The sequence below is a fragment of the Vespula vulgaris genome, chromosome 1 (genome assembly GCF_905475345.1).
Source record: "Vespula vulgaris chromosome 1, iyVesVulg1.1, whole genome shotgun sequence".
In the NCBI taxonomy this organism is placed as follows: domain Eukaryota; kingdom Metazoa; phylum Arthropoda; class Insecta; order Hymenoptera; family Vespidae; genus Vespula; species Vespula vulgaris.
Window position 1 is genome coordinate 3,412,501 of NC_066586.1, and position 10,000 is coordinate 3,422,500.

Sequence of the window (10,000 nt, forward strand, 5' to 3'; positions counted from 1 at the left end):
GACGTAAGCGGTGATGTAAGTTAATATAGTCGACGATTCTCTATGTTGATGTTGTATAGGGATCTAGGTGGGTTGCCATTGAACGTTCTAACGAGTTACGAGCGCACCGATGAATAAGATCTATTGAGAAGGACACAAAAAGCGAATGCAAGTGGGAACGACGTAGTCGCTCACTTAAACTTTTCTAAGCCGACCTTTAAAACGACGAAGTAGTCCCTCTGATATAATACGTTTCTCTTTGCTCCCTTTGTTAATGACGTTATTTATTCTCGAAATAACGAACGAAAAAACGGGGAAAAAGATATATAATGCCCTACCTGTTTTGTTTTATACGACATCGTTGATATGAAAAATAAATTTGTTGACATTTTGTAGGTGAGAAATGTTGGAAAACGTGGATGACCTATTTATCGGAAAAATGGCCTGTTTCGTTGGCGCTTAAAAGATAATAAAACAGAATGGACAATGGCCAGTGGTATCACACCATTTACGAACGAACGCGAGCGAACCACGCGATTAAACTCAAACGCACCGTATAAACACACGCGACGCGGCCAATCGTATTCGTACGGCAGCGGTATACACTGAAGTTATTACAGGAAGCAAGAATGATCGTCCCATCCTGTCTATATAACTATCCTCTAGGCACGGATAGTTAACCGTATAGCGGGGCTCGTTTTAGTTCCGACTGTTGGACAAGCTTTTTGAATTAATGTTTTGTTCATTTTTTTATACGATCAACTTTACGAATTATATAAAGTATTACATTACCTTTGCAACGTAATTATTCCTCATTATGTATAAAACTAATTTCGTCGATTCTTCCGACAAAGAAGAGAAGGAAAAAAGACAAAAAAGAAAATATCGCGTGTCTCTTGTTCGCTCGAGGTTTGTCCAACCTGACAATAAAAAAAAAAAAAAGGAAAAAGAAAAAAGAAAAGAGGAAACAATGAAACGGAATTAAAAAAAAATCTACGCAAGTCGATGGTTTCGTTAACGCTCATACCAAACGAGCTCTCCTCGCTGAGTTTACGCTCGGCTCGCCTACAATTTGCCGCTCTTTAGCCTGATCCACTGTATAGAGATGGCAAGATAACGACACCTGCGCTCGCTATTCGCTGGCACATCGCCAAAGCGAATTGTTATGGCGCGCCGGCAAAAGCTATGCTTTCGAGCACGCTACGAGTTTGCAGCCGCGTGATCGAGTTGTCGTCAATTTGCCGACAAATTTCGCTTCTGCTTTCTCTACGTAGAATACACATACACACACATACACATACCCACAAATGTATATATACATACGTACATAGTATATGTAAATACGTTAACAAGTATTATATCTACTAATACCGGGTATCCTAAAAGAATATAGAAACCTTTAGCGAATAAATTTCGAAGTTAATTCTTAATACAAAGTATATCAGCCTAACTTTGACTTCGATTCCTTTTCTCTTCCGTTCACTATGACTTCGACTTTCCAAGCTGCTTCAAATTGAATAACCGTGAGAAAACGGCTTGCAATCGGTATAATAGGATTATCAACGACGGGTCTTCGAAATGTTATTCGGCTCGATTAGTTCCGGATTAGGGCTTATAATCCTGCGACGTCTCGAATGGCCTAACGAAAGGGAAGACCACCTCGTAATGTTCCTCGTAGGTGAATCAAGAGATATGTATGTATCAGTAAGTCGTAAGATGAGATTATATACAGGAGACCCTTTGAAAAAAAAAAAAAGAAAATAACTAATTTACTTGTGCAAATGAACGTCTAAGAATCAAAATAATATCAGATAAATGCAAAACGATTTTTGTTCCATTCGAACAATAAAAAAAAAATAAAATAAAAAAAAAAGAAAGACAGAAAAGAAAAAGAAATATATGTGTGCTTAACGATTAAAATCTAAATCGTAAAGAAATTAGGAATGATACGGATTAGTCCGATTCACTTTTGTAACAATGTACATATCAAAGGCGTGTCCCATGGGAGACACGTTTAATGTGACCCTTAGAGGCTCGTTACCAGCACAGAAGCGGCAGAATCGGTATCGGGAGCCCCCACCTTGGATTCCCCTACCACATTTAGCCATTGTACCGACTGTAATGCACGTTCCCTTTACCCCGTTGCATTCGCTAAGAGATAAGGATAGTAGATGGGACATGGAGACAGAAACGCACGCCTAATCGCACATAGGAACAATGGACTCGCATCGTCATCACAGTGTGCGACTATTGCAGAAATTGCTATGGCAAGCAGGGCCGATTGAAGATCCGATAACGATTCGGGGATGTGCGGAGATGGTGAATGAGGGTGAACGAGCTATCCTTCCTTGCCTTCCTGATGTCTCAAGCATCGACGCGCGCTAATTAGGCGACTAGATGGTGCTTCAGGACGAAAAGCGGTATTAACGAGTCTCATCGATCCGCCACTAGCGACGTTCACTTTCTTTCTCTTTCTCTCTCTCTCTTTCTCTCTTTCTCTCCCTCTCTTATCGTTCAAGAGATTTTGACTGGAACCCACTTCGAGTTACTCGACTTCCGATAATCAGAATGGCTTATAAAAAAAAGATCCCAAAGAAAATATCGTTCATGATTGAATTCGATTGGAAAATGAAGAATAAAATAACTAAAATGAAATCTGTAAGTCGTCTCTATCGTAATCCGTTCAGCTGGTCTATCGGAAAAGCAACGAGACTGATTAAATTAAAGACGACGTATTGTTAAAAATATCGATATGTTTTTCTCCTTCTTTCTTTTTCCTTTCTTTTTTGCTTCTTCCTTTTTTCGTTTCTTTTTTTTTGTTTTTAATGTCTCGCGTCTATCCATTCATCTTTTCTATCTAATTCTATTACACGTAAGTATATAATCATTTTCAACGTTGATTTCATTATTTTCTCGACAATTTTGGACGTCAAGGAGAAACCATACACTTTGCTCCGAATCTCTTCTGGGGCAAGTTAGCCTTTTAGAAAGGGCAAACGACACCCCTGTTGGTAGTAATAATAATTGTCGCACGGCGAAAGGGGTGGCCGGCTTGCTCGACTGTTTGGATATCCAGCTTGCCGTTATTAATGGGGAACGAAACAATTTCGTAACGCAACCCGGCTTATTATAATCCTCGCTTTATATATATCTTCGCGCTATTTCGTCCCCTTTGCCTCTCCTACGATAAGCACGCACCCATTCGCATTGTGTCTCTCTTTACCTCTCTCTGTATCTGTCTTTCATCCAGCTTCTCCTTTGTTTCTCTCTCTCTCTTTCTCTCCCCTCTCTTTCTCTCTCTTTCTGTGTTGTCCCTTCTGTTTTATACGTCATGGATATACATAACTACTTGTACGATAACATTCACCCTTTAATACTATGGATTATTATAGTTTGCTTGTCTTGCAAATCGAAGGGTCATCTTCCTGGGAAAGCAAATTCCCCTTTGTTTTTTCTTTTTTCTCTTTTAACTATAATACTATACTTTCTAATGCACATACGTATCTATAACATGTCAAATATTTTTTCTTTTTCTTTTTCTTTTTGTTTTCTTCTCTTCTATTTCCCTCGCGGAAGACTTATTCCGCTATCGTTAATAACGAAACGAGAACATTTTCTTAATGGGAGGAAAATAAATATATGATAGATATTACCTGAATTTTAAAACGGGAATGGTTTCAAGTCGATTCGTTCAACTGAGAACGTATAAATACACCCTTTCGCGTACGATGATTTTCATTTATCGTATTCGAACAAGAAGAGAGAAAAGCTCTTGGTACTTGCAACTTCGTTCGGTGTACAGAAGCGAGGGGTGGAAAGGGAATCATTAATTATAGATATTAAAGGTTGCCGCGGGCGGATGCGTCTGTTTCCCATCTCTCTCTCTCTCTCTCTCTCTCTCTCTCTCTCTCTCTCTCTCTCTCTCTCTCTCTCTCTCTCTCCATCCTCACAGAAAATTAGTCCGGTCCAAATGACAGAGGTTCTTTTCCAAGTCAGCGAGCTGATAAATGTGTGGCTTCCTAGTGCAGAAAGTGCGCTCAAAAATGTATTCATCCCATTAATTTAATTAACTCTCGGTCTAACCTCATATCGATTTAAATTTTCAAAAGGAAAAGAAGCGGAAATCGTCGATTTGTCGATAGGTCACGTGCAATCACACGCAATTTGCTTTCGTTATTTACGTTGTAAATCTCTCGACTACTCTTTGATTTAATCAACGTTTGTTCCTTTTCTTTTGTTTAATCGACATTTCGTTTCTCTTCGATTACGTTGACCATTCATTTGGATTAATCAATGAAACCATTCAAAGGATATTATTAGTTACTTTACCCTCGATCTTGATTTTATTTGAAAGAGTTATTCGGTCACACGTCACTTTGACGATCGATCCAGTTGCATTTTTATCGAAAATTGCCTTGAATATGTTTGTTTAATTAGAATATGAAGGGAAATAATCATTATACGTATAATTTAATTTGCTTTTCTTTTCTTTTCTATGACGCAAGATACCATAAAGTAGAAAATTTTATTGGATTAACAAGCGAAGATGTCCGTCGTTAGTTTGAGGAAGCTCCTGAACCATATAATCGATATCTTCGCCAAACTTCCTTCAGACTGTTTACGAAGTAGACACAAAGGTCAGATTAGAATTGGAAAGTAGAACGGTTTGGAGAGAGTAGGAAGCCGATAGAAGGCAAGACGAGACGCCGGTTAGCTGAATCCGCGAAGAACTTGCTACAAGATTCGAAGTCAGTTGAGGTTGCTGAGAAACTCGGAAGACGCAGACTCCACGATTTCATCTAACCTAATAGATATTTACAGCGATGAAGACGTTTTTAGGGCGAGTTTGATATTTTTTAAAAGAGATCCTATTAAAAAAGATCCTACCTTTATCGGAGCTTTTACGTAGAAACATGCATTATCCAAATAAATGCTATCATAGAAATAGATCTTGGAATAGTTCAGAAGCATTTTTGTTCAGAACTTTTAAACATTCTCAGCTTCGAACTCCGTTTGATAAAACAATAACCCGCACGTTATCCGATTGAAAATAATCGAGACGCTATGGTGAAAAATAGCAGAGAATAAAAGAAGATAGAAGCTGTGGTCTTCCAAAGGTTTTCGCGGCCTGAAAGCGAGAAAGTCACCGTCGTGGATCGGACCTTGGCTTAGCAGGGTGTTCCATCGAGCAGGTACAGAGGATTTACCAGGGCCGAGTTGGGAGCTACCACCGGCAGAAGCTGCTCCGGCTTTTGGAGGGCGATTATACGGAAGGCCACAAGGGAGACGAGAAGGGGTAGACCGATCTAAAGCTGTACATTTTCTCTGTCTCTCTTGAACATCCAAACCGATCCCGAACACCCTGGTTCCAACATCGAATCCCACGGGATAAAACCGAGTCTCTGCTGCGGCCACTACCCTCTCCTCATCTCTCTTTCTCTCTCCCCTCTCTCCTTCTCCTTCTCTTTCTCTATCTTACACTTAGCCTTTCCTTTTCGAGCAGCCGGTACACGTACGTGCGGCCAGCGGCAAGTGGTTACTCCCGCTTGCGGAAGGAACAGCAGACCAGCCCGGTGGCGTCGACCTTTGTACCGAAGAGGCAACACATCCAAGTAACAGTAGCGGCACACCTTCGCAAGTCCTTTCGCGCGTAACGCTAGACACCCCTAACATCCACGAACAAACGCCCGGGGCTCGCTGCTTCCTGAATACTTTATTTGCTCGCCACCGCCGTCTCCTTCCAACCACTCCTTCTACTTCTTCTTCTACTTTCGTCTTACCACCTTCTGATCTTCCTTTCTACGCTTTCCTGTCTTTCTCTTTCTCTCTCTCTCTCTCTCTCTCTCTCTCTCTCTCTTTGTCTTTGTCTATCTCTTTTTCTCGACCAAGTCTTCTCTCCCTTTGATGCCTCCTTTTTTTCTTTCCTTTCTACTTTTTCTCATTTCATCCAATACCGTGCTTTTCTCGTTACACTCGTACGTACACATCTCACCTGTTGTCCTTCTTCCTTCTTTCGTTCTTTCTAACAGACACTACGTCTCTCTTCATTCTTTAAACATGGAGATGTCGTTGCACCTTTCGATGACATCGTACTTTTCTTCGTTTCTTCTTATCCACAGGTATACTAAATGTTCCTCTCTCCGTCTCCTACACTTTCTTTGATACAAAGACTAGATAGAAACACAGCTTCCTTTTATTTCGTCTTCTCTCTTACTCTATTACTACCCGTTTTTCTTTCTTTATCTCTTTCTTTCGACGACTTCTCCGAACCCTAAAAGCTCGATGTTTCATCCTTCTTCTATCCAACATATAAAACCCAGGCAACCTTCTTCGACGTTTCTCCTCCACCTACTCTTCTTTAATCGCACGAATTTATCTCCGTTAGGACGTACCCGGAAGAATTCTATACCGTTTCCATCCATCCTTCGCACCTACGATCGCGAACAACGGCGAATCTTTCCGAACGTTTTCTACCTAGCAATAAATAACATACGCAGTGCGCGTGTTCCTTTTCTTGCAAAATGTCGAGCTAACGATCGGCCGTTCTACCCTCTATTCCTTTCTCCTCGTTTACCCCTCGCTCTTTACTCCTTGCTTCTCGTTTTACTTCTCTTCGTACAACTTCGTCGTCGTTGACGTGCACGATCGTTCGTTTACTATTCTCGCGATAATCTTCCTAGCTTTACGAGTGAACGGCCAGCTCGATTCGCTTTAATTATTCGCGAGATAAATCGAGCCATCGCGAAAAGGATTGCAGCTCATTCCCATTTTCTCTCTTTCTCTCTTCTTCTTCTTCTTCTTCTTCTTCTATTTCTTTCTTTTCTCTCTTTCTCTAGCTCGCTTTATTTCGGAACTTTCGAAAACTCAACGCTGGGAGTTCTCCCAGCCATCGGTGGATGAACGTGCCGTTAAACGTTCTCGTTTATATACGAACTTTCACGATCTTCTTTTTCTCTACGTCATTATCTCCCTTCTCTTTCTTCTTCTTTTTCTTCATTTTATTCTTCCTTTTCTTTTTCTTCTTATTTTTTTTCTTTTCCTTCTTCTTCTTCTTCTTCTTCTTCTTGTTCTTCTTCTTGTTCTTCTTCTACTACCACTTTTTCTTATCTGCTTGTTCTATCTCGAATTTTTTCCTCCGCACGCATATACATACGTTACCTACGTATATCGCGAGAGACTAGAATTTGAAAATTTTTACCCGATAAAACCACAAGTTTTATCGGTATCGCTATCCTACTCGGAAAAACAACGAGAAACATTTATTTCCGACGTAGTGGAAAATGCTATCAGAAACTTTCAGAAAAACTCTCGTTTGTTAAGATTTGCATCGTGAAATCGAACGATACGTTTAAATTATTTCAAATATTATCTTCAATGATCATTTATTACCCCATGCTTTTTATATTTCTCTCGTAATAAAATGTAACGAAACGAACGATTACTATTCTTAATTAACAGCAATTCGGCAATAATGTGTAGACACAGGGTAATTCTATTATCAATTACGAAACGACTGGAAACCGTACGGAAATACTTTAACGAGAGGACCGATCGGCCATGGTGGGCAAACGTCCGAAATATCGATTATGCGAAAGCGTGGCCCAGGAGCAGAGGCTATTTGTATGCGCGGAGTACCACAGGATTAGAGTCTTGGGCAAGGACGGTGTACTAGACGGAATGTTAGACCGCAGAGAGGCTTCGACTACGATAGTGGAATCGTCTTTCCAATGGAAACAATTGAAAAAGCGAATATATTCAACTGGATGCATCTATACCGAATGAAAAATGTATTTCTTTTAAAATATTCCTTTCGATCGGAAGAGTATAAATGAAAAAAAAAAAAAAAGAAAGAGAGAAAGAAAGAAAAAAATAAAATTGATCGCGACGATCGAATTAAGCTCGATTTCCTATAATATAATATATTCTCATTCTTGTAAATGGTAAAAGATAAATGCATTTTTTCAATATTCTCTTTTCTATAGATATGTACGTATGTACCTACAAGTATATATTCCATAAAAAGTCCGAGCGTATCATAGAGAAAAGGGAAGAAGGAAAGATATTGTTATTTCTCAACGAATCGTTGTAATTTCATTAGTCGAACGAACCATCGAAAGTGCTCGGTGGAAAACGTGAGAGCTTGCAAGCTTGTACAGAACGAAATGAGATTACGTAGGATGCATATCGTCCCCTTTTGGTTTAGCCACCGGACTTCTTCGTTAATTTTGTATCGACCTTTCGTGGGACAATGCCGAAGTGATAGATAGAATGAGAGAGAGAGAGATATATATATATATATATACATGTATATATATATAGAGAGTATAGCGCGAAACGCGTACGTTTCCGGCACCTAATCCTCGACAAGGACGATCGGTGATTTCATAGGGAATTAATCGAGAGGTGGGGGTAAATTCGCGTGTGCTGGTATTAAAGGATTTCCCAACGGTTGCTGATAATTCGATTGTACTCCCTACTTCTCTCTTCACTACACGTATACAACAACGCCTATTCGATGCTATTTCGAACGAAACGCCCGTACGAAATGAATCACATCCGTGCTAGGATTCTACTCTCTGGTTACTGGAGCACGGCGAAAACAATAAAGCCCGTCGAAGATTTTGAAATACGACGGATGAAAGTTAATAACTCAGATTTCTACTACTACTACTAGTAGTACTAGTAGCAGTAGTAGTAGTAGTAGTAGCACTACTACTACATTCTAACATTCTCTTTCGAATTTCTCTCGAAATGAGAATCAAATGTTAAGGAGAAACTTCCGAATTGAATTTTCTCGTTAATATCGTAAACATGCATTCATTTAACTATTGCATTTTCTGACAACCTATTTATAAAGTAATAAAATAAGTATAACATCGTTTTAACGTTTTTATATCTTATACACATTTTCGTCTATCATAAATCGCAAATATTATCATATCAGAAATGATATAAAAGCATAGAGAGATCAAATTTACATTCGTTTCATTTCTCGCATCGATTTCCTCATTTTGACTAGGAAAACGCCAACTTCGTTTTCTGTGATTCATTAAGTCGATTAAACGAACCGAATATTTGAGAGAAACCTAGTTTCAATGGAACATGAAAATTTTCTCTGCTATAACTTCTGATACAGATTTTACTTGAGTCGTAATGTAAAGCAATCCGAAGAAAGTCGAACGAGCAACTAAATCTTGCGGATTAAACTTCCGGAGGAAGGAGGAGAAGCTGATAAAACCGCTTACACGTTCTAGACCGACCAAACTTACCCTTTCATTTCCGATCGTAGGAGAATCGATAATCGTTAAGTCGTACCTATACGATATTCCACTATAACATGCCATAACGAATACCATAGACATTAATATGAATTTTGCAAGAATGTTTCTTACATCAAATTTTCACTAGGTATATCATATTTAATTCTGTAAATTTAAGGATAATAGAACTTATTAATTCACGAGAACAAACATTCTGTATCACTAGTTCTACTAAAACATTCAATTCACTTTGGAATGATATAAGATTTTAAATAAATCCATTTTGCTCTATGCGACTTCCTAAAATATATAGATAGATATATAAAAGAAGAATCACATTTAAATGAAAGCATCACGTCGATCCTTTTATCTCATTCATCTTTGAATGAATGGATAGCGAACATAAAGAGAGGGAGAGAGTGAGAGAAAGAGAGAAAGACAGAGAGAGAGAGAGAGAGAGAGAGAGAGAGAGAGAGAGACAGACAGACAGAAAGGGAGAGAGTATCCTGGAAAGAGGAATCCTTTTCTTTCTTTCTTTCTTTGAATTCGTCGTCTCTGAGAGGAAATTAATTACCGATCGAAGACGAGCCGCTTTCGAAAAAAATCCATTGAAAATGGGATCGCTCGTGCGTTCGCGTTTTCGTCGAGATAACGAAAGCAAAGTGAACTGGAATATCGTCGAGTGGAAAAAAGGCCCCCCTCTTTATTTTCTTCTCTCTCTCTCTCTCTCTCTCTCTCTCTCTCTCTCTCTCTTCGATATT

At 39.3% G+C, this 10,000-nt stretch overlaps 1 protein-coding gene and 1 long non-coding RNA gene across 4 annotated transcripts in view; one reads left to right on the forward strand and one right to left on the reverse strand.

Annotated features, from left to right (window-relative positions):
* The window catches only part of LOC127071078 (uncharacterized), a 233,249-nt gene that overhangs the window by 173,457 nt on the left and 49,792 nt on the right, over positions 1 to 10,000 (reverse strand). The gene's annotated exons all lie outside the window — the stretch shown is intronic.
* The window catches only part of LOC127071237 (uncharacterized), a 220,056-nt gene that overhangs the window by 4,213 nt on the left and 205,843 nt on the right, over positions 1 to 10,000 (forward strand). The gene's annotated exons all lie outside the window — the stretch shown is intronic.